This window comes from Leucoraja erinacea, chromosome 15 (genome assembly GCF_028641065.1).
Source record: "Leucoraja erinacea ecotype New England chromosome 15, Leri_hhj_1, whole genome shotgun sequence".
Lineage (NCBI taxonomy): Eukaryota > Metazoa > Chordata > Chondrichthyes > Rajiformes > Rajidae > Leucoraja > Leucoraja erinaceus.
This window is the reverse complement of record NC_073391.1, coordinates 29,997,687-30,022,680: the sequence shown is the minus strand read 5'-3', so window position 1 is coordinate 30,022,680 and position 24,994 is coordinate 29,997,687. Positions and strand designations below refer to the sequence as shown.

The 24,994-nt window shown below is 46.4% G+C and overlaps 1 protein-coding gene across 1 annotated transcript in view; it reads left to right on the top strand.

Moving 5' to 3' along the window:
- Positions 1 to 24,994, top strand: part of lzts2a (leucine zipper, putative tumor suppressor 2a) — a 120,908-nt gene that overhangs the window by 22,886 nt on the left and 73,028 nt on the right. Inside the window, exon 2 of the mRNA XM_055646990.1 lies at positions 18,083 to 18,168. The gene's annotated coding sequence lies outside the window, so the exon portion shown is untranslated. The remainder of the gene's footprint in view (positions 1 to 18,082; positions 18,169 to 24,994) is intronic.

The window sequence follows — 24,994 nt, the reverse complement described above, 5'->3', positions numbered from 1 at the left end:
AGAGCTTGATGGTTGTTGGGAAGAAGTTATTCTTGAACCTGGTGATCACCGTTTTCAGGCTCCTGTACTTTCTTCCTGATGGTAGGAGCGAACTGCTCTTAATTCCTCATTTCAGCTAAGTTTTGAAAGTTAAGTGTGGATGTTATTCTTTAGCCCTGCAAAGGAAGTAAGTCAAGCTGGAAGCCGCTGGGAAGATGGGTTGCCAGGCTGACCTTTGATCAGGTTGGAGGCACTCCCAGTTCCCACTGCTCAATAAGGCTTCAAACAGCCTTTTGTGCATTTTCTCTCTCACACGGTTTGGACCAAACTCGCTCACTTTAGGGGTCACAAGCGCGGATGATCAACACATTTGCATTGCTGCTGGGACTGCCTCGAAACAAACAGTTTTGTCTGGAGTTTGGCCAAAACAAAAGCTTTCCAAAATTTGAATAAACTTTTTTTCTGTTGAAAAAATGGGAAATTAGCCACAAAGCTCCTCAAACAGTCAGGATATGGACTTGCATTTATCTCGGGATGTTCTGGGTTTTAACAGTATTTTTATTGTCTCCATAATCAAATCCATGTCAACGTATAGTGCTGTGTAGCCGGTGGAATACTTCTGAAGTGTAGGAAAGGGTCTCACTGGCAGCTGTATGATAATAACCAGATGCTTTGGTTGCAAGGGTAAGTATTAAATGGGGAACCGAACATAACTCCTTTGCATTTTAAATAGATCTGTGGTCTTGAAGACGGGGTCACAGTTTAACACCAGCTCCATATGCGGCACAGTGGTGCAGCAGTAGAGTTGCAGCCTTACAGCCTTACAGCGCCAGAGACCCGGGTTTGATCCTGACTACGGAGTTTGTACATTCTCCCTCTCACCGCGTGGGTTTTCTCCGGGTTCTCTGGTTTCCTCCCACTCCTCCTCCAAAGACGTGCAGGTTTGTAGGTTAATGGCTTCCGTAAATTGTTCCTCAGGTGCAGACTGCTAAACTGGGATAATATAGATCTAATGCACAGGTGATCGATAGTTGGCGTGGACCAAAGGTCCTGTTTCCACGCCCCCACCTCTCTTCAGCTTTCTCCCCGCTACTACAGTCAGCCTGAAGAAGGGTCGCAATCCGAAACATCACCTATCCACGTTCGCCGGTGACACTGCCTGGCCTGCTGAGTTACTCCAGCACTTTGTGTCTTTTTTTGTAAACCAACATCAGCACTTTCTTGTGTCTACATTTGAACGACCCATTTCAAAATCTCCTCAAGTTGTGCCCTCCTTGAAGAAGTTCTCCTCCTCTCTCTGACGGTCGTTCCGTGAGACCCTCTCTCACTGCCCCCCCCCCCCCCCCCCCCCCCCCCCCCCCCCCCTGATTCCTGCCTCTCTCCTCCCCTTCGATCTACCTCTCTCTCAATTGCCGGATTTCCTCCAACCTCTCCAAACCTCTCCTCCAGCTTTCTCCCCATCGAGCAGACTTGTTGGACCTGTATGTCTGAATTGCTGAAATGATGTGACGTGCTGTCCAATCAGATCAGTTTTTTTATTTAGTTTCAAGATACAGCGCGGAAACAGGCACTTCGGCCCACCGTGTCCGCGCCGACCAGCGATCCACGCACGCTAACACTGCCCTACACACACACGGAACAATTTTACATTTACACCGAGCCAATTTACCTACAAACCTGTACGTCTTTGGAGTGTGGGAGGAAACCGAAGATCTCGGAGAAAACCCACGCAAGTCACAGGGAGAACGTACAAACTCCGTACAGACAGCACCCATAGTCAGGATCGAACCCGGGTCTCTGGCGCTGTAAGGTAGCAACTCTACCACTGCGCCACCGTGCACCATGTACACCGTGAACAATCAAGCCAAACTCGAGTACAATAGGTAGAGCAAAGGGATAGATACAGAGTGCAGAATATAGTTCTCAGCATTGTAGACCACCACTTCCATAGACAAAGTCCAATGTCCGTAATGGGTTGGCGGTGAATCGGAAAGTACCCTAGCTTATGGAAGGACCGTTCAGAAGCCGAAGATCACAGGGGAAAAAGCAATTCCTGAACGGGCGCTTGTTGGTCAGCGAGGACTCGGTGGGCTGAAGGGCCTGTTTCCGTGCTGTATCTATAGAACTAAAACCAAAAACTAAAAAATAAAATCCTCCTTGCCGGAGATCAAAATACAAGCTGCATCACAGTGTGGTGTTTAAATTTTATTCACCAGTAAGCATACAGCGCACAAACAAGCCCTTCGGCCCACTGAGACCGTGCCAACCAGCAACCAAACGTATACTTTGGAGGCAGGTATTTCACAAAACCTTTCTCCCGTGTCTACCTAATCACACAGTGATTGCTATTCCATGCAAACTTTAGACTTTACTTTAGAGATACAGTGAGGAAACACACCCTGCTTCAGACTCCACATGGATATGTGACATTTCCAGTTGGGACACATTTACAAAACAAAGGTACAAAGTGCTGGAGTAACTGGGCGGGTCGGGCAGCATCCCTACTGTACAGAAAAAGTTCCAAAATGCTGGAGTCATTATTTATATAGGTCAGACAGTATCTCTGGTGAACAAGAGAAGGCACAAAGAGCTGGAGTAACTAGGTGGGTCAGGCAGCATCTCTGGAGGGATATTATGAGCACTGTATTTTGACTGGCGATTTCATGAATCTTTCCCCACCTTCACCTTAAAACATCCTCAGGTTCTCGATTCCCCTACTCTGGGCAAGAGACTCTGCATTTACCAAATCTATTCCAATAATACTGAACTAAACTAAACTAATTGATGGATTAAATTGAAAGATGCAGCAGGGAAACAGGCCCTTCAGCCCGCTGAGTCCATGCTAACCATCGATCTGGGAGTTGTGCTTCCACTAACGCCTCTCTCCTTCCCATCGCTGCTCCTTGAACAGCGAGGGAAATATCTTTCCACTTGGCCTCCACTTGCTTCAGGGCAGCAGTGTAATCAGGCTGCTACAGTATTTTTAGCTGTTGCTTCTATCGTCTACCCAACACGTGAGCAGACTTGTTGGACCTGTATGTCTGAATTGCTGAAATGATGTGGCATCTCTGAATTATCGCATTCAAACTGAGATGTGCTGCTACATCTGCAACTGCAGCTCCCATGCATTCCCACTTAAATGTCTCTGGACTTCCAATTCTGGTGTGCGCATAAGTGCATGCATGTACATGTGTGTGTGTGGTGTTTGTGTATTTGTGGTGCTTTGCATCCATGTGTGTGTGTGTGCGTGCATGCACACCTATCTTTGGTGGCTATGTGCAAATATGTGCATGTTTGCTGTGGCTTTTGTGTGTGTAGGTATGTGATGATTGTGTGTGTGTGTGTGTGTGTGTGTGTGTGTGTGCGTGCGTAAGGTGTCCATCTATGCGCGCAAATGTGCAAGGTTTATGTGTATGTGTAAAAGGTGTTTCAGTTTAGTTTATTGTCACGTGTATTGAGGTTCAGTGAAAAGCTTTTGTTGTGTGCTAACCAGTCAGCAAAAGACAATATGCTTTGTGTGTGTGTGTGTGTGTGTGTGTGTGTGTGTGTGTGTGTGTGTGTGTGTGTGTGTGTGTGTGTGTGTGTGTGTGTGTGTGTGTGTGTGTGTGTGTGTGTGTGTGTGTGTGTGTGTGTGTGTGTGTAAGGATTCATCTTTTTGACCATCCTATCTACCTGCGACTCCACTTTCAAGGAACTGTGTACCAGCATTCCTAGATCCCTCTGCTCAACAACATTCCCCAGAGCCCGACCGTTCACTGTGTAGGTCCGGCCCATGTTAGACTTCCCAAAATACGACACCTCATATTTGTCTGTAATAAATTCAACCAACCATGACCAGTTCAGCAAATGTCTGACGTTACAAGCCACAAATGTTCCTTTAACATGTCTGAAGAAGGGTTTTGACCCGAAACGTTGCCTATTTCATTCGCTCCATAAATGCTGCTTCACCCGCTGAGTTTCTCCAGCATTTTTGTCTTCCTGTTCCTCTAACATGCCTTTATTTCACGTGTGCTAGCCAGTTTATAAAAAACACCTTCAGAAAATGTTTCAACGCCAAGATGGTGCCACTGATTGGAGGCATCATCACCAAATTTCTGTGCCTCTCTTTAACCCCCAGCTAAAGTAACCTCAGCGCCCAACGTAATGGTTTAACTGTCGATAGGTTATAAGCAAGTCATGTCCACTTCTCTGCCATTGAGAGAATTAATGAGTGTGAAAGTGGAGAGGGAAAGCTTGAGGCTGAAAGGCGACATGAAGTGGCCCATTCACGGTCCAAGGCAGTGAGACAAAGGTTTGTGTTTCCGAATCTCGAGAACGTCAGATCTGCCCGAGGCTCTGCACAAAGTCTCATAAAGCAGCTTCTAAACCGCACTTGGCCATTCAGCCCCTCGCGCTTCTTCCACTACTCCGTCTGTCCTTCAAAAAGTCTTAATTCCGATCTTTAGTCTCTATGCTGTTGTGTCGTACATCTTATTAACTAAAGTTGTTTCTGATCCATAAGTACAGGCCTCATTTGCCTTATGAAGAGGTTGTGCTTCTATAAAAGATAGTGTCCGTATCACAATTTTTTTAACGGGAACCCCTGACAGAATTTGGTGTTTAATAGAGCGGGGGGCACAGTGGCGTAGCTGGTAGAGTTGCTGCCTTACAGCGCAACGACAATTAGGAGCAACCAAAATGCAGAAACAAAGAACTACAGATGCTGGTTGACACCAACAGTAGAAGCTCATCCATCCTTTTTCTCCAGAGGCGCTGCCTGACCCGCACAGAGTTACTCCAGCACTTTGTGTCTATGTCTGGAATAAACCTGCATCTGCAGTTCTTTGTATTACAGAGGAACGTTGGTCTGAAGACTATAAATACTCCAAGGGTGAAATGATTACAGTCTCATGTTACCTGTTCCTGCAGCTATAATGGGTGCATTAGGCCGCGATCTTAAACTGGAACTCAGGAGGGAAAAAGCCTCATGTCAGGCCTCACCTTTCCAGAATGCTGTTTCTACCAACTGCTTGTTACTAGTTCGAGTTGCAACTAATCCCCTTCACACCCAACCTTTCTCCCTTGCGACGGGTGTCTGACCCAACATATCCCCTGGCTGGGCTCTATCTTTTTTTAATATAGTTTTTTTTTTGTTTTTTTGTTTAGTTTATTGTCGCATGTGCTGAGATACAGTGAAAAGCTTTTTGTTGCGTGCTAACCAGTCAGCGGAAAGATTACACTGTATATGATTACAATCGAGCCATCCACAGTGGTACAGGTACAGGATAAAGCAAATAATGGTGAGGGCAAGATAAAGAAGGCTGAGGGGTGACTTTATAGAGATGTCTAAGGTCAGGAAGGGAATAGATAGGGTGAGTGCACCGAGCCTTTTACCTAGAATAGGAAAATCTGGACCCAGAGGACATCGGTTTAAGGTGAGAGGGGAGATTAATAGCTACCCGAGGGGCAACCTTTTCACACAGAGGATGGTGGGTATATGGAACGAGCTGCCAGACAGCACACGAGGTAAAGATGCAACCCGGGTCTCCGGTGCTGTGAGGCAGCAGCTCTACCAGCTAATAGAAACCTGAGGGGCAAAGTTTGTCACTCAGAGGGTGCTGTTATATGGAATGAGCTGCAAGAGGTTGTAGTTCAAGCAGGTGTTATAACAGCATTTAACACACATTTGAACAGGTACATGGATAGAAACGGTTTAGAGGAATATGGACCAAACGCGAGCATGTGGGGCTAGTGTAGATGGTGTATCTTGCTCGGCATTGGGCAAGTTGGGTCAAAGGGCCTGTTTCAGTGCTGTGTGACTTTATGACACTAGGACTATTTACATTTGCCTCAGTAACAAGATTTTTTTGCCTTATGCCATCATCTCCTTTGTCCTTTAATCTCTCCTGGCTTCAATCCTATCATGAAACCTTTGGTTCCCTCCTCCCTTCCTACGCTCCAACTTCATTTGGTTGATGGATTGATGGAAGGCCGTGATTTGAAATGTTGGCTCTATTTCACTTTCTTTAAGTCTGACGAATTTAGTTTGGAATAATTCCGTCTTTATTTTCTATTTGTTTTTTGTTCACCTTATGACAACTCTCCGAACAAACCCTCCACTTTGAGCAGACAGGGGAGATGAAAGAAACGTTGGGAAAGCAGAGTCAAGGTTGCACTCAAAACCCACTGAAAAAGTGCAACGTCCCCTCTCAATCTTAGTTTTAGTTTAGTTTAGAGACACAGCGGGGGAACAGGCCCTTTGGCCCACTGAGTCCACGCCGACTAGCAATCCCCAGAGACCAGCACTGTCCTACACACTAGGGACAATTTATTACAGAAGCCAATTAACCTCCAAACCTGTGCGACTTTGAGATGTGGGAGGAAACCGGAGCACCCGGAGTAAACTCGCGGTCACAGGGAGAATGTTCCTCTCACATCCCAAAGATGCGTAGGTGGTAGGTTAACTAATTAGAGAGCAGAATTGAGCTACCGTCTACCTCATTGGACACCCTAGAACTATCTTTATTGGACTTCACTGGACTTCAACTTGTACTCATTATCCTGTATCTGTATTATGTCCTGTACATTGTGGACATAATTGTAATCATGTATAGCCTTTCTGCTGACTGGATAGCATTCAATACGAAACCTTTACACTGTACCTCGATATATGTGACAATAAGATAATAAACTGAACTAAACTAATTGGCCTCATTAAAATTGCCCCCAGTTTGTAGTAGGATAACTAGTGTGAACGGGTGATCGATGGTCGGTGTGGACTCTGTGGGCTGAAGGGCCTGTTTCCATGCTGTATCTCTAAACCAAACTACAATGCCCTCCATAATGTTTGGGACAAAGACCCATCATTTATTTATTTGCCTCTGTACGCCACAATTTGAGATTTGTATTAGAAAAAAAAATATGGTTAAAATGCACATTGTCAGATTTTAATAAAGGCCATTTTAATACATTTTGGTTTCACCATGTAGAAATTACAGCTGTGTTTATACATAGTCCCCCCATTGCAGGGCACAATAATGTTTGGGACACAATAATGTCATGTAAATGAAAGTAGTCAGGTTTAGTATTTTGTTGCAAAAAGTTGTAAACTTTTGCATGCAATGACTGCTTGAAGTCTGCGATTCATGGACATCATCAGTTGCTGGGGGTCTTCTCTGGTGATGCTCTGCCAGGCCTGTATTGCAGCCATCTTTAGCTAATGCTTGTTTTGGGGGCTAGTCCCCTTCAGTTTTCTCTTCAGCATTTAAAAAGCATGCTCAATTCTGTTCAAACGGGTGATTGACTTGGCCACTCAAGAATTAACCATTTTTTAACTTTGAAAAACTCCTTTGTTGCTTTAGCAGTTTGTTTGGGATCATTGTCTTGCTGTAGAATGAACCGCCGGCCAATGAGTTTTGAAGCATTTGTTTGAACGAGTGGATAATATGTGTCTATACACTTCAGAATTCATTATGCTACTGCCATCAGCAGTTGTATCATCAATGAAGATAAGTGAGCCAATACCTTCAGCAGCCATACATGCCCAGGCTGTAACACCCCCACCACCGTGTTTCACAGATGAAGTGGTATGCTTTGAATTTTGTGCAGTTTCTCCTCCATACTTTGCTCTTGCCATCACTCTGATATAAGTTAATCTTCGTCTCATCTGTCCACTTTAAGTACTTCTTGGCAAACTGTAACCTGGCCAATCCTATTTTTGCAGCTAACCAGTGGTTAGCATCTTGCAGTGTAGCCTCTGTATTTCTGTTCAAGAGTCAATTCAAGAGAGTTTATTGTCAAGTGTCCCAGATAGGACAATAGTTCATAGTTTGTTTGAAGTTGTGTTTAATAGTCTGATGGGTGTATGGAAGAAGCTGTTCCTGAACCTGGATGTTGCAGATTTCAGGCTCCTGTACCTTCTACCTGATGGCAGCGAAGAGATGAGTGTATGGCCAGGATGGTGTGGGTCCTTGATGATGCTGGCAGCATTTTTGAGGCAGTGCCTGCGACTGCGATAAATCCCCTTGATGGTAGGGAGGTCAGAGCCGATGATGGACTGGGCAGTGTTTACAACTTTTTGCAGCCTTTTCCGCTCCTGGACGCTCAGGTTGTCGTACCAAACCACGATGCAACCGGTCAGCATGCTCTCTACTGTGCACCTGTAGAAGTTCGAGAGAGTCCTCCTTGACATACCGACTCACCGTAATCTTCTCAGGAAGTAGAGGCGCTGATGTGCTTTCTTTATGATTGCATCAGTGTTCTGGGACCAGGAGAGATCTTTGGAAATATGCACGCCCAGGAATTTGAAGTTCTTGATCCTTTCCACCATCTTTGATATTAACGGGACATGAAGTCTTCTGCGGATAGTTATCATTGATAAATTCACACCTGATTCCTATAGAGTGTTTCTGATCTGTCGGGCAGGTGTTTGGGGATTTTTCTTTATAATAGAGAGAATTCTTTTGTCATCAGCTGTGGAGGTCGTCCTTGGCCTGTCAGTTCCTTTGCAATTAGTAAGCTCACCAGTGCTTTCTTTCTTCTTAATGAGTTGATTAAGAACAGTTGGTTACCAAACATTTGATTTTGGTAAGCCTAAGGTTTGGCAGATGTCTCTAACAGTTTTATTCTTGTTTCTCAGTTTCATAATGGCTTCTGACTTTCATTGCCACAACTTTGGTCCTCATGTTGATAAACAGCAATAAAAGTTTCCAAAGGTGATGGAAAGACTGGAGGAAAGACTAGGTGCTGAGAGCTCTCTTATACCTGCATTAAAGAGGCAATTAAACACACCTGAGCAATTACAAACTCATGTGAAGCCATGTATCCCAAACCTTATGGTGCCCTGAAATGGGGGGACTATGTATAAACACAGCTGTAATTTTTACATGGTGAAACCAAATTGTATAAAAATACCTTTTAATAAAATCTGACAATGTGCACTTTACCCACATGTGATGTTTTCTATTACAAATCTCAAATTGTGGAGTACAGAGGCAAATAAATAAATGTTGGGTCTTTGTCCCAAACATTATGGAGGGCACTGTAAACTAAACTAATCACTAAACTAAACTATCTCGGTACGTGGAGTAATTCCCCATGGAATTGTTTTACTTTATCTGATGAAGTTTCAGTTTTCCACTGGTTTGAATAAAAGGAGACACAGATACAAAATTAGGGAACGGCCAATTAAACAGTCTGGGAATTTCAGATTAGATTAGATTAGATTAGTTTATTGTCGTATACACGAGGGTGCAATGAAATTCCTTGTTTGCAAGAAGCTCCCAATGTACATGGTAACGATAGATACAACAATGATGACAGGGAAAATACACACACCAGTATCTTCACACTACAGCATAGATTACACTGAAGTTGTGGAAAAAAATACCAAGGTGCTCTAGTTTAGTTTTTCAGTTTAGTTTTTTTATTGTCAGGTGTACCATGGTACAGTGAAAATGATTGTTGTTGCGTTCTGTCCAGTCAGCGAACAGACTATACATGATTACAATCAAGCCATCCACAGTATGCAGATACAGGGTAAAGGGGAGAACATTTAGTGCAAGATAAAGTCAGGTTAAACATAGTTTGAAGGTTCCCAATAAATGCGAGGTCAGGACCGCTTGTGATAGGATGGTTCAGTTGCATGGTAACAGCTGGGAAGAAACTGTCCCAGGAGGGGTGTAGTTTTCAAACTTCTCTACCTCGTGCCTGATGGGAGAGGGGGAGAAGAGGGAGTGACCGGGGCCATAACCAAATGGCGTAGAGTTAAGAGTAAGAGTACGTGAAGGTCATAGAAACAAGGAACCGCAGATGCCGGATTACAAAAATTAAGCCACAACGTGCTGGAGTAACTCAACAGGTCAGGCAACATCCCAGGAGAACATGGATAGGTGACGTTTCAGGTTCAGGAGTCTGATGGTTGTTGTGGGAATTTCTGGAATAAGAGGATTGTGGAGGGAAATGGACAGTTGACACTTCCATTTGTAACCCATCGATCCCACAACTGGTTGAGGAGAGAGGATTGGTGGGAGAGAAGGGGGTGGGGGGCCTTGTCAAAGAGAGATGCAGCATAGAAACAGGCCCTTTGGCCCATCAAGTGCACACTGACCATCTATCACCAGGTTGCACTAATCCTACATGTAGTTATTCTCTCTACATTCCAATCAACTCCCCCCCCTTACACACACACATCACCACACAAGGGGCAATTCACTGTGGACAATTATTCCACCAACCCACATGTTATTGGGCGTGGGAGAAAACCAGAACACCTAGAGGAAACACACACGGTTACGGGGAGAACGTGCAAACTCCACAATTGAGTTTGATTGAGTAGTAAGGCAGGTCATGGAGCCGTAGAGAATCATAGTCACACAGCACAGAAACTGTCCCATTCAACTCAACATTCCTACACTAACATTCCTACAATGCCTCACCTACGCTGATCCCACCTGCCCACATGTGGCCCCATATCCCTCTTCATCTTTCCTGTCCATGTACCTGATATGTGCTCACACAGTGGAGATAAGATCAGGTACAGGGGTGGGAACGTGCCATATGATGAGTGTTTGAAGGCACTGGGCCTCTACTCGCTGGAGTTTAGAAGGATGAGGGGACACCTCATAGAAACTTACTGGACAGTGAAAGGCCAGAATAGAGTGCGTGTGGAGAGGATGTTTCCACTAGTGGGAGAGTCTAGGATCAGAGGCCATAGCCTCAGAATAAAAGGCCGTTCCTTTAAGGAAGGAGATGAAGAGGAAATTCATTAGGCAGAGGGTGGTGAATCAATGGAAATTCATTGCCACAGAAGGCTGTGAAGGCCGTCAGTGGATAATTTTAAGGCATAGATAGATTCTTGAATAGTACAGTTGTCAGGGATTATGGGGCGATGGCAGGAGAATGGTGATAGGAGGGAGAGATAGATCAGCCATGATTGATTTGGGGAGTAGACTTGATGGGCTGAATGGCCTAATTCTGCACCTAAAACTTATGAACTGATGAAGAACAGACAATATGCAGCTGACATATATCCGTCTGGAAACATCCAGCAGAGTCTAGTTGTCAGTGCAGAGCTCCCTACAGTGGTACTAGACAGTATTACAGATGGTGATCAACAGTGTAAAATCTCTCACACTAAAATTGGCTGCACATTTATTTTGTGCAGCCAATTTTATTTTGTGCAAACATTTTTCACCCAGAGAGTGGTGAATCTCTGGAATTCTCTGCCACAGAAGGTAGTTGAGGCCAGTTCATTGGCCATATTTAAGAGGGAGTTAAATGTGGCCCTTGTGGCTAAAGGCATCAGGGGGTATGGAGAGAAGGCAGGTACGGGATACTGAGTTGGATGATCAGCCATGATCATATTGAATGGCGGTGCAGGCTCGAAGGGCCGAATGGCCTACTCCTGCACCTATTTTCTATGCTTCTATGTTTCTATGTCTGTAGATTAATCTGCCCTCTATAAATTTGTCCTAGTGTGTAGGGAGTGGATGAGAAAGCGGGATGACACAGAACTAGTTTGAATGGGCGATCGCTGGTTGGCATGGACTCGGTGGGCTGCTGGGCAGGTTTCCATGCTGTGTCTTTCAATTGATCACAGACTGCAGTTTGTTCCTGCCCACCAGATGGCAGTCATTCCCACCTTTACATGTGAAAAAAGAGGACACAAAGTGTGTATTGTGAGTAACTCAATGAGTCAGGCACCATCTCTGGAGAAGATGGAACGGTGATGCTTTGGATGTGAACCCTTCTTCAGGTGAAAGGGCTAACTGCGAAGGGTCAGCTTAGGTTACAGTTAGATAGCCCATGATCTTATTAAAATTGCTTCATCCTAATATCATGTTCATAAATTCTAGGAGTAGAATTAGGCCATTCGGCCCATCAAGTCTACTCTGCCTTTCAATCATGGCTGTTCTATCTTTCCATCTCAACCCCATTCTTGTGCTTTCTCCTCATAATCCGTGACCCTTACTAATCAAAAATCTGTCAATCTCCGCCTCAAAAATCTCCATTGACGTGGCCTCCACAGCCGTCTGTGGCATAGAATTCCAGTCACCATCCTCTGACTGAAGAAATTCCCCCTTATCACCTTTCCAAAGGTATGCCCTTTTATTCTGAGGCCATGGAGAAACTCAGCAGGTGCAGCAGCATCTATGGAGCGAAGGAAATAGACAGCATTTCGGGCCGAAAAGACATGGGGAGTGGGGGGGGGCGGGGAGAAGAAAGGAAAAAGGAGGAGGAGGAGCCCGAGGGCTGAAGGAGAGATAGGAAGGGGAGGAGACAGCAAGGGCTAACAAAATTGGGAGAATTCAATGTTCATGCCCCCAGGATGCAGACTCCCCAAGCGGAATATGAAGTGCTGTTCCTCCAATTTCCAGTGGTGCTCGCTCTGGCCATGGAGGAGACCGAGGACAGAGAGGTCGGATACGGAACGGGAGGGGGAGTTGAAGTGCTGAGCCACCGGGAGGTCAGGTTGGTTAATGTGGACCGATTTGGATCATGTGCAGGCAGAGGAGATCAGTTTATTTTGGCATCATGTTCAGCATAGATATTGTGGGCTGAAGGGCCTGTTCTTGTGCTGTACTGTTCAATGTTCTATGTTCTAAATTGTGTGGCAGGATGTTGATTGATTGACCTATTGACTTTGACTTTGACTCTGACATCGGGAGGGGAATGGGGAGTGCATGGGAGAGATAAGTCTTTGCCTTCCATCACAGCGAGGAGGAGATGCGCTGTGATGGATGTTTGTGTAAATTGTGTTGTGTCTTGGTTCTTTCTTGTGTGTACGACTGCAGAAACAACATTTCGTTTGAGCCTCAATGGGGTTCAAATGACAAATAAATTGTATTGTGTATTGAAAGATACAGCATGGAAACAGCCCCTTCAGCCCACCGAGTCCACACCGACGATCGCTCACCGTTTCACACCAGTTCTATGCTATCCCACTTTCTCATCCACTCCCAACACACGGGCGGGGAATTTGCAGAAGCCAATTAACCTGCAAACTCGCACGTTTTTGTGATTTTGTGAGGAAACCAGAGGAAATCCTCATGGCCACAGGGAGAACGTGCAAACTCCACACGGACAGTATCCGAGGTAAAGATTGAAACTGGGCCTCTGGTGATGTGAGGTAGCAGCTCTACCAGCTGTGCCTCGTGCTGCCCTGATATTGAGGCACAAAATATACTTTGCGAATGTTGGAGCGCTGGAGGCTGAGGGATAATGTTGTATAATCATGAGGGGAGTAAATAGGGTGGATGCGCAGAGACTTTTACCCAGAGTTGGGGAATCGATAACAAGAATACATGTTTAAGGTGAGGGGTGATTTAATAGGAACCAAAGGGGACAACTTTTTTCACTCAGAGGGTGGTAGGGATATAGAACGAGCTGCTGGAGGATTTAGTTGAGGCAGGAACTATAACAGCATTTAAAAGACATCTGGACGAGTAGATGGATAGGAAAGGTTGAGAGGGATATGAGCCAGACATGGGCAGGTGGGATTAGTGTAGATGGGGTATCTTGGTTGGCGTGGGCAAGTTGGGCCAAAGGGCCTGTTTCTATGCTTTGTGACACTATATATAATACAATAGCCTCCGCATTTAGACAGGTACATGGATGGGAAAATCTGAGAGGGATGTGGACCAAACACAGGCATGTGGAGGAACGTGGCCAGCATGGGCAAGTAGTGGCCAAAGGGTCTTTGTCTCTGCTGTGGGGCAACTCGGATGAGGCATCGTGGCCGGCATTGACGATTTGGACCAAAGGGCCTGTCTCCATGCTGTACGACTCTATGATTCTGAAGCTATCTCTCCGATCCTACGACCAATTATTGAAATGTGAGCTCCCCCTGGTATTTGATCCCTCTGCTCTAATCCATGCTGACTAAAAGAATGTCTTGGAGGTGGTTCAGCTGCCGACTGGTTACAAAGGCTCCAAGTGTCCTTAAAACTCACCTGGAGGATTATGAGAGATTAGCGAGGGAGCAGCAGTTCCAGGCGGGGACTTTGCTTTGCGCTCACTTCATGGAAGTTTTTTTTTAGAGACCTCCGTCAGGCAGAAATAGGACCCCTGTGATGGATTTTGCCGTTCAGACTGACAAAGCTGAGAGAAACTCAGCGGGTGCAGCAGCATCTATGGAGCGAAGGAAATAGGCAACGTTTCGGGCCGAAACCCTTGGGTTTCGGCCCGAAACGTTGCCTATTTCCTTCGCTCCATAGATGCTGCTGCACCCGCTGAGTTTCTCCAGCTTTTTTGTGTAACCTTCGATTCTCCAACATCTGCAGTTCCCTCTTAAACAAAGCTGAGAGAATCTGAATCTCTGGTCTCTGATCAGATGCAGTTAACAGTTTAAACATCCCTCCACTAATCTCCATTCCACTCACCCCTCCCGACAGAACGGTGAGCACATCAGTCATTGTCACATATGCAACTGCACTATGAAATTATTTTTGCTTATGTAACAGGGGCAGCTGCCGCCATTTCTGGTGCCATTATTCAATGCCCAACGTCTGGTCGGCCCGCGCGCTCGGTTTACGGGAGAGGTTTCTGTGAACCGTCAGTTCCATTCTCAGTCTGAAGAAGAGTTCTGACCCGAAACGTCACCTATTCCTTTACTCCAGAGATGCTGCCTGACCCGCTGAGTTACTCCTGCATTTTGTGTGTATCTTCGGTGGAAACCCCCATCGGTCTGAAGAAGGGTTTCAGCCCGAAACGTTGCCTATATCCTTCGCTCCATCGATGCTGCTCCACCTGCTGAGTTTCTCCAGCATTTTTGTGTACCTTTGCATCTGCAGTTCCTTCTTAAACACAAAAGCATTAACCAACACACTAGGGACAATTTTTACAATTTTACAGGAGTCAATGAACCTACAAACCTGAATATCTTTGGATGATGGGAGGAAATTGGCGTACTTGGAGTAAACCCACGCGGTCACAGGGAGAATGGGCAAACTCCACACAGGCAGCACCCGAGGTTTCTGGCGCTGTGAGGGCAGCTGCTCTACCAGCTCCGTCCGCCACTCTGCCGCCCAGAGAACTGGGAACGGGATGGGGACGGAGAGAGAGGGAAAGCAACGGCTATTTGAAGTTAGAGAAGCCAATGTTCATACCGCTGGGGTGCTGTTCCTCCAATTTGTGCTGGGCTTCACTCTGACAATGGAGGAGGCCCAGGACAGAAAGGTCAAATTCAATACTGGGAGGGGGAGTTAAAGTGCTGAGCAACCATGAGATCAGGTAGATTAAGGCAGAATGAGCGGAGGTGTTCAGCGAAATGATCGCCGAGCCTGCGCTTGGTCTCGCTGATGTACAGGAGTTGACACCTGGAACAGCGGATACAGTCGATGAGGTTGGAGGAGGTGCAAGTGAACCTCTGCCTCACCTGGAAAGACTTTTTGGGTCCTTGGATGGAGTCGAGGGGGGAGGTAAAGGGACAGGTGTTGCATCTCCTGTGGTTGCAGGGGGTACCCACACCACCCCCTCCCCAGGTAAACAGCCATAGCCCTTGCTTTCCCTCTATCTCCATCCCCTCCCCCTTCCCAGTTCTCCCACCAATCTTACTGTCTCCAACTACATTCGATTTCTGTCCCGCCCATTCACCTGACATCAGTCTGAAGAAGGGTCTCGACCCGAAACGTCACCCATTCCTTCTCTCCAGGGATGCTGCCTGTCCCGCTGAGTTACTCCAGATTTTTGTGTCTATAGCAAAGATGGTGTTCAGCTGGAAAGGGTGCGGAGAAGATTTGACTTGAGGGCCTGAGCTATAGGGAGAGGTTGACCAGACAGAGACTTTATTCCTTTGAGAGTAGGAGGTTGAGGGGTGAGCTTATAGAGGTTTATAAGATCATGAGGAGAATAGATAGGGTAAAAGCAGATTTTGGTTAGGTTTTGCGCAGAGTAAAGGAATCAAGAACCAAGAGACATAAATTTAAGAGGTTTAAGGTGAGGGGGGGTGGGTGGGTTGGGGGGATAGGTAGTTGAGGCAGGTATTATTACAATGTTTAAAACACTTTTGGACAGGTACATGAATAGGACAGGTTTAGAGGGATATGGGCCAGACGCAAGTGGGACGTGTAGATGGGGCATGTTGGTCAACGTGGGCAAGTTGGGCCAACGGGCCTGTTTCCGTGCTGCATGACTCAATAACCCCCTACTTTAGAGGCACTCACCCGATTTGTACCACCGTGTGTGCCATGCCAGCTGAGTCCCAGACGACCTCCCTTCCCTTGGCGTTCAGCTGGAACCCGAGGCAATGCCGTGCCACCTGGGAGGTCCTTCCAACGGCGGTTTGCGTGACAGTAACGGGTTAGATGTCAGCTCTGGACACTCCCGAGTTTAATGAATATGAACCATGATTATGTTGTCACCATCAAAGCCTCGCTTAAATTAAACATGAAAGGATAATTTGGTGAAAGGTTCAGACTAGGTGTAATCACTGTATGTCACACCCTTCCTTGGTGAAAGGTTGTGGGACTTTTGCGAGGTGAGATGACAGTTTCTCACAGTGCATGCATGTAAAACAATCACTGGGTATATGTGCCTGGACTTGCTGCCTATAACACAGCAAACTCAACAATATGATTTTTTTGATCTGAAAATAATCCACATCTTTAAGCCTTAAGGATGGCTGATGTGTTAATTGATTTTTTTCCTTAGACTTTAGACTTTAGTCTAGATTTAGACATACTGCGCGGAAACAGGTCCTTCGGCACGCCGGGTCCCCAGTGACCAGCGATCATCACACTACGTACAATTTACAACTTTCCCCAGCCAATTAGTCTAAAAAGCTGTTGGCTTTGGATTGTGGGAGGAAACCGGAGCGCCCAGAGAAAACCCATGCAGGTCACGGGGAGAACGTACAAACTCCTTACGTAGTCGGGATCGGGATCGGGATCGTGTCTGAGGGTCGTGGTGTTAAAGGCAACTTTGTCTCAATGCGACGAGTGTGAACGGGTGATTGATGGTCAGGGTGGACCTGGTGGGCCGAAAGGCCTGTTTCCATGCTATATCTCTAAAACAAATTCTGAGGAAGGATGTGCTGTTATTGGAGAGGATCCAGAGGAGGTTTACAAGAATGATCCCAGGGTTGATTAGGTTAACGTATGATGAGCGTTTGACGGTCTGGGCCTGTACTCGCTGGAGTTTGAGGAGGATGAGGAGGGACCTAATTGAAACTTACCGAATAATGAAAGGCCTGGATAGAGTGGAATGGGAGAGGATGTTTCCACTAGTGGGAGAGTCGAGGACCAAACGGCGCAGCTTTAGGCTAAAAGGATGTACGTTTAGAATGACGATGTGTTTTTTTAGCAAGAGGGTGGTGAATCTGTGGACTTCATTGTCACAGACGGCAGTGGAGGCCAAGTCATTGGGTATTTTTAAAGCGGACATTGATAGGTTCTTGATTAGTAAGGGGGGGCGGGAGATTGCAACCTTCACGTGGTCCGCCCTGTTTCGACGAATGCAATCAACCTGGCGTGCAAAATCAAATAAGATCAAATAGAACAAGTTGTCCTACAACTTTAGGATGTGCACGCCATATGCATGAAGAAGAAGAAGAAGATTAGTAAGGGCATCAAAGGTTACAGGGAGAATGCAGGAGAATGGTGTTGAAAGGGAAAAATAGATCAGCCATGATTGAATGGCGGATCCGATACGATGACCCGAATGGCCTAACTCTGCTCCAGACTCTGTCTTCAGTTCTATTAGGGTTCGACTTTACAAAAATGCACCTGGAGGGGATTAAAGACACAACAGTAATCACCCAGAGTAGGGGAATCGAGATCCAGAGGACATAGGTTTAAGGTGAGAGGGGAAAGATTTAATAGGAACCTGAGGGCCAATGTTTTTACACCAATGGTAGTGGGTGTATGGAACGAGCTGCCGGAGGAGGTAGTTGAGGCAGCTACTATCGCAACGTTTAAGAAACAATTAGACAGGTACATGGATAGGAAAGTTTAGAGGGAAATGGGTCAAACGCAGGCAGGTGGGACTAGAGTAGATGGGGCATGTTGGTTGGCATGCGCAAGTTGGGATGAAGGGCCTGTTTCCATGCTGTATGACATATAAATGCTGGCCATTTTCTCATATAGCCTATTTACTAAACGTATCTTTCTCTCATTTTTTTTTCTAGATCTTATTCAATATGTTATCCAAAGAGATCTTCTCACAGCCAACAGACGGACTGCATGCAACAAAATAAAAATACGAATGGGAGAGGTAGGGCAATTCTGTCTTGGTTGTCTTTTCCTAGTTGACATTAGCATTTTCCTCTACGCCATGCAGTTGATTAATGACTGAATCAAAACGCGGGCCCACGAGGCTGTCCTGCAGTTAGTGTTGTGTTGTCCTTCATTTGTTACATCTGTTTTTATCCTGACCCTCTTGAGTGCGGGGTGCTAAATACTTTGGTTATCTTGTATTTGCACAGACAATCCCTCGAACATTTGGGGTTAAGAAGGACCCGTTGATACTTAGTGCTAAACTCACATTTAGTTTAGTTTAGAGATACAGCCTGGAAACAGTCTCTTCAGCCCATCGAGTCCACGCTGACTGTCGATCACCCCAACAATAATTCTATGTTATTCCACTTCTGCATCCTAGACACTGAGGGAAATTTACGCAGATGATTAACCTACAAACCTGTGTGTCTTTGGAGCGTGGAAGGAATCCAGAACTCCTGGAGAAAACCCACGTGGTCACGGGGCGAATGTACAAACTCTGTACAGACAGCACTCGCAGTCAGGATTGAACTCGGATCTCTGGCGCTGTAATGCAGCAACTTTCCCGCTGAGCCACAGTGCCACCACGTGGATTAGGATTATTTTGAATTTGCGCAGTCAATCCCAGGAATATTACAGATTTATTATTTCCCTACATGGATTTTGAAGGATAGTTCACAATAGAGTCATAGTGTCATACAGCGTGGAAGCAGGCCCTTCTGCCCACATGCCCCATCTACACCTCTCCAAGCTGACTATCAGCCCTTGTCTATCTAAATGCACATGTATCTTATCTCTCAGAATACTCTCCAGTAACTTTCCCACCACAGATTTCAGGCTCACTGGCCTGTCCTTCCCAGGATTTTCCCTACAGCCCTTCTTGAATTGCAGGGGAAAAAAATGGCAATCCTTTATACTGACACTAAGCGTCAGTGCTAAGGCAGTTTGGACTGACAGGGACTACTTAATGCTTGGAATATTGCCAGGAGATTTCCCTCCTCTGCAGCTTCCTCAGCCGAACAAGGGCGATAGATTGATTCCAACATATTATCAAGATTCAAGAGTGTTTTATAGTCATGTGTCCCAGATAGAACAATGAAATTCTTACTTGCAGCAGCACAACAGAATATGTGAACATAGTATTCTGTAAACAATATATAAAATGAAAGAAAGTTCAGCATATGTATGCATATATAGAGATATATGTAGTTCAGAGCTTATTTGGAGGTTGCAGTGTTTAGCAGCTTGATGGCTGTAGGGAAGAAACTGCTTCTAAACTTGGACATTAGTTTTCGGGCTCCTGTACCTTCTTCCCATTGGCAGGAATGAAATGACAGTGTGGTCAGGGTGGTGCGAGTCTATGATGATGCTGGCTGTCTTTTTGAGGCAGAGACTTCAGTAGATCCCTTCGATGGTGGAGAGGTCAGTATCCATGATGGACTGGGCAGTGTTCACCACTTTATACAGTCAATGATAACTTAACTTGTAACAAGAGCGGGGGATCGTTAAACATTGATCAAGTTTGCAGAGGAAATATTCCGGTCACATATGGAAGTTTACGTCTAAAATCTGATTGAGAAGGTTCTTGTAGATATGGAAACGGGGTCTGGGGTGTGGAGTTCAACATCAAGCGTGATGTTAGGAGAAATCCTTTGTGAACTGGATGTGACTGATCTTTCAGCAGAATGATTTAAGGTTGTTTGCCTCTGAACATTTCAGGTGGATTTGTAAACTAGGTCAGGATGAACAGAGCACAGTTGAAACTGAAGCATGAAAGCTGGGACATTTGGAGGTGGCATTGGAAATAAATTGATCACGCAACAGGAAGGCATTGCATTGTGTAACATCTGTGAAGGAACTGCAGTTGACGGTTTAGACAAACGGACACAAAGTGCTGGAGTAACTCAGCGGGTCAGGCAGCATTTCTCAAGAACACCGTCAAGGTGACACTTCGGGTTGAGACCTTTCTTTAGGGGTGGCACAGTGGCACAGTGGCAGAGTTACAGTGCCCGAGCCATGGGTTCGATCCTGACTACGGGTGCTGTTTGTACGGAGTGTGTACGTTCTCACCGTGACCACATGGGTTTTCTCCAGGTGCTCTGTTTTCCTCCCACACTCCAAAGACGTACAGGTTAATTGGTTTCGGTAAAACAAAATTGTAAAACTGTCCCTAGTGTGTCGACTAGTGCTAGTGCTTGATCGAAGTTCATGCGGACTCGGTGGGCCAAAGGGCCTGTTTTGCCCTGTATATCTAAAGTCTAAGTGAAGTCCAAAGTTCAGACTGTGTGAAGAGATGTCAGAAGCTATTTTTTAATCAGTTGAGCCTTCCCTAGGCTGTGGGAGCAGGAGTTTGTTATTCAGCCCATTAGATCTGCTGTATCCTTCAGTAAGGGTATGTTTGATTGATTGATTGCTTAATTGATTACTTGATCAATTGTAGGTCAGCAGGGAAACAGACCCTTCAGCTCACCGAGTCCACAACCGACCATCAATCACCCATTCACACTAACCCTATGTTATCCCACTTTCCCATCCACTCCCTACACTAGGGGCAATCCTTGCGCCAATTGGTCTCCAAACACACACATCATTGGGATGTGTCAGGAAACTGAAGTGGCTGGAGGAAACCCACGCGGTCATGCAAACTCTACACAGGCAGCAGCCGAGGTCAGGATCGAACCCGTGTCTCTGGTGCTGCGAGCTGCACCACTGTGTCGGCCCTAGTTATTGTGTTTGACCCTGTGTGATGTGGCCACACTGCAGCAGTGGCTAAGCATCGCACCCCAGTTCTGGAGTGCTTGAGATGCAATGAATGTCTCTGTTGTGCCAATTAAGCTGCTGGCAAGGCTAGCACCAGGGCCAATAGCACCAACATGGATTAGCTGGTAGACTGTCAATAATGATCTCCTCACATATCTCCTTGAGTGGGGCAGAAGAGAGACGGGAGGGAGTGAAGATCTCCACAGGTTAGGGTTCTCAAGGAAGGGCTACAAGTGTGAGCAGTGGAGTTTTGTGTGCTGGGACACTCTTGCTATCTCCGTGCATCAGTCGCTGGAAAGCAGCAGTCTCCTCACCGTGAATGGGAAATGATTAACACACCACTTCTGTACCATCTGCTACCCAGATGGGATCCTCTGCTTCATGGGTTCTCTCATTTACTACAGATTGATAGGAAGAGGTGGAGAGAGAGAGAGAGAGAGCGAGAGCAAGAGAGAGAGAAAGAGATAGGAAGAGAGAAATAGATACAAAGAGAGAAATAGAGAGAGGAAGAGAGAGGGAGGGAGAAAAATAAATAGACTGCAGGGAAAGAAAGGAATAGAGAGAAATGGATAGAGAGGGAGGAAAGAGAGAGAAAAAGTTAGAAAGGGAGAGGGAAAAAGAGAAAGAGAGGGATAAAGTAGCGGGAAATGAGAGAGAGAGGGATAGGGAAAAGAGAAATAGAGATATAGAGAGGGAAGGGGAGAAAAAGAGAGAAATAGATAGAAGGAGAAAGAAAGGGGAAGGGAGAGGGAGGGAGAAACAAAGATAAATAGAGAGAGAGAGAGACAGAGACGGAGGAAGAAAGAAATAAAGAGAGAGTGTGGCGGAGAGGGGATGGAGAAAGAAAGAGTGAGAGGGAAAAATAGCGAGTGGAAATGAAGGAGGAGAAAGAAAAGAGAGGATTAGAGCGAGAGAGAAAGTGAAGGATGAGAAAAAGGGAAGGAAGATCAGAGAGTGAGATGGAGAAACAGAGAGAAAGGGGGAGGATAAGGAATGAAGGAGAGAGATAAAGAGAGAGTAAAATATGGAAAGAAAGAGAGAAAAAGAGAAAGAGGGAAGAATAGAGGAAGAGAAGAGTCCCTATGCCTCCATGTCTCCAACAACCTAAACAGGCCGTTCACACTGAGACAGAGATCAGCAAATCACATAGAAAAGTATTTACGCTCTTAGACATCTGACAAGCTGCAACATGCCCACTAGGAAATAATTCTGATGGAATGTATCCCAGGATGTAGTGGCAACTGGCTGGAGATGCAGAGAGCGATGAATACATCCCTGACCATCCAGACTCCTCACTTCCTTCTATCCAGCACATGTGCTGAGGCTCTATAACAGGGGGCAGCAACCTAGGGCCCGCGGGCCGAATATGGCCCGTAACACGAAATCGTTCAGCCCGCAGACATCCGTCATCTCCAGTACCTCCCGGGTCTGAGGCCCTGGCGCCCAGGCGCGGTGACGCAAGGATGCAAGGAGGCCTGCGCTGGCGGCCGCAATGGTGGAGCCGCTGAGCGCCGAGCGGCGAGCTCTGGCTGTATCGCATCCTGCGCAAAGCCGCCAGCATGGCCGCGCACCTTATAACCATATAACCATATAACAATTACAGCACGGAAACAGGCCATCTCGCCCCTTCTAGTCCGTGCCGAACACTTACTTTTCTTCTGTGTCTGGGCTTCACTGTCGGGACCAGGGGTTGTCAATAGGCTGTGGATGAGTGAGTGCGAATATGAGCCAAGGCAATGGTCCATAGGTGCGCCATGCTCGTGAGCGCCTGTAACTAGGGGCCAGTGCTCCGGGTGGCGTCCTCGTATAGGCGGGATCCATGTGTACACGTGATAGATGTGACCCGCCATCCGCTCACATTCAAGGGATATGGGGGAAAAAGCCGGAACGGGGTCCTGATTTTGGATGATCAGCCATGATCATATTGAATGGCGGTGTTGAATGGCCTACTCGTACTACTGCACGTATTGTCTATGACAGGCTGGAGTGTGCCAGAGGCAGTGAGCAGTGGCTGACTGACTGAGTCTCGTACTGAGACCAGAGATGAGGCTACAAAGGAAAGGAAAATATGAGCACACGGAATTACTAATGACGAATGTCTGGGTAACTGAAGCACTGGGCAGATTTCCTCTCTAACGGAGAACTGCTTCCACAGCTCGGAAGCATGACTGATCTCTTTATTTACGTATGCACTGAATTTGAGGGTCTGGCCTCAGGCTTGATGGTTTGATCTCTGTGCGTGTGCAGCGAATTTAAAGCCTGGCGTGGGCATTTGTTTTTGCTCCCTGGGACAGATCTAACTGCTCGCTTCTCTCCCCACCCCTATTTGTATTGATGTGAAGCCTTCGGCTTAATCTGTGCGTTGCAGTCCTGTCACATCTGCCTGCAACCCTCATTACACATGGCCCGGGTGTAGTTTCAGTTATTTCCATGCCAATCTTTGCTTTCACCTCCGAGGTGCCATGTCAAGAATGATGTTCTTATAACTCAGAGACTTAGTTCAAACGAGCCTTCCTTTCACAACAACAACATCCTGGCATCCACAACATTAGGCCGGCACGATGGTGCAGAGGTAGACTTGCCGCCTTACAGTGCCAGAGACCTGGGTTCGATCCTGACCACGGGTGCTGTCTGCATGGAGTTTGCACGTTCTCCTCGTGACTGAGTTGAGGAGGAAGCCGCTGGAGATGTGGGACGTGAGGAGTAAGGGGCGGTAGGAGGGTGAACCAGGGCAATGCCTTCAGCGCCTTCAAGCTCGGCTGCAGGAGGCCCCCCCCCCGGGACACAAAGGTGGCCGACGAGGAGAGGGACGTCGGTTCGCAGGCCGATCCGGTGGAAGGTGACGGAGGGAGGGGCCAACCTGGATTGGGAACCGCTCCAGTAGACCAAGTGCGCGGACGGATCGGAATTTGGACTTTGGAAATGGCGCCAAAACATGGCGGCACCCGCATGTGTAAATGTGCCAAAAGAATTTCACTGTGCAGTTGCACAAAAAAAGCACCATTGACCTGATCGCTTCTGCTTGTACATATCCCTCTACTCCTTGCATTTCCAAGAGCCTATCTAAAAGCCTCTTAAACGCCACTGTTGTATTTGCCTCCACCACCACCTTGGCAATGAGTTCCAGGTACTCACCACCCTCCGTGTAAAAAATTTCCCCCGCCATCTTCTTTAAACTTTTCCCCTCTCTTCTGAAAGCTATGCCATCTAGTCTTTGATCTTTCCACCCTGGGAGAAAGGCACCCTATCTATGTCTCTCCTAATTTTATAGACGTTTACCAGATCTCTGCTCAACCTCCACTATTCTGGAGAAAACAATCCAAGATTCTGTGTCTGGTAAACCTCCTCTGCACCCTCTTCAAAGCCGCAACAATATTTCAGCAATGGGGCAAACAGAACTGCACTCAATACTCCAAATGCGGCCTAAACAATGTCTGCATCATGACTTCCTGTCTCTTATACTCAATGCCCTGACCAATAAAGGCAAGTATACCATATGCCTCCTTCACCACTCGAAGCTTTCTCAGGTATGCTTATCTGCACATTTGTGTGTGTGTCTCTCTCTGTATCAGATAACATGGACATGATTGGTGGCTGGTTTGCATTAGCAAGTCTTACAGACTAGACTCAGGATGTATGAGGCTGAATACACAGCCAAGTGTAAAGGCTTGGGACTCAGGCTTGGGAATACAGATGCAACTTCTGGGCCTCACAGAAGAAATTAAAAGATTTGAACGTCACAAGTTCTTGATTTATTCTTTTGGATATTAGACGCAGTCAGATGAGAAACCGTGTCCAAACCCGAAACGTCACCAATCCATGTTCTCCAGCAGTCTGAAGATGTATCCAGACCCAAAATATCACCTTTCCATGATCCCCCACAGTCTGGAAAAGGATCCCGACCCAAATTGTCACCCATCCAAGTTCTTCCGCAGTCTGAACAAGGGTCACGACCACAACCGTCACCTCTCCACATTCTCGAGACTGAAGAATGGTCCTGGCCCAAAACATCACCTATCCATGTTCTCCAGAGATGCTGCCTGACCCATTGAGTTACTCCAGCA